Raw genomic sequence first — 669 nt, 5'->3', positions numbered from 1 at the left:
AGGAAAGTCATGCCAGTATACCGGCTGAGTGCCTTGAGAGCTGTTAGCGCCTACCGCACAGTGTCTGGAGATGCAGTGTGTGTTATCGCCGGAATGATGCCCATCGAATTACTAGCCAAAGAACGAAGAGCCCTTTACCGGCGGAAAGGATCAAGTGCACTGAGCTCCGAGGAACTCAGAACGGAGGAGCGACGAAACAGCATACGCCAATGGCAGATACTGTGGGATAACTCTACGAAAGGTAGATGGACACACCGTCTTATACTGCAGGTGGATGCTTGGCTGAACCGTGAACATGGCGAAGTTAATTATAACCTGACGCAGATGTTGACTGGACACGGGTGCTTCCGAAAATATCTTCATAAGTTTAAACATGAGAATTCTTCGGAGTGTCCGTCCTGCCCCGGAGTTGATGAAGATGCGGAGCACGTGTTTTTTACGTGTCCTCGTTTCAACACGTCACGCAGTACTTGGGAGACTGCTCTCGATCAGAAGATCCAACCAGAGTCCTTGATTGAAGCTATGCTATCATCAAAGGGAGCCTGGGACGCAACGAGCAACTTCGCGGCTGAAGTCATGAAGGAGCTCAGAATTCAGGAACGCGAGCATAAAGCTGCAAAATAGCCGGAAAATCTATTGGAACCTCCTATCCACACCCCACATCTCAGT

This window comes from Diachasma alloeum, unplaced genomic scaffold (assembly GCF_001412515.2).
Source record: "Diachasma alloeum isolate Michigan unplaced genomic scaffold, Dall2.0 Dall_scaffold_00442, whole genome shotgun sequence".
NCBI lineage: Eukaryota > Metazoa > Arthropoda > Insecta > Hymenoptera > Braconidae > Diachasma > Diachasma alloeum.
This window is presented reverse-complemented; position numbering follows the sequence as displayed.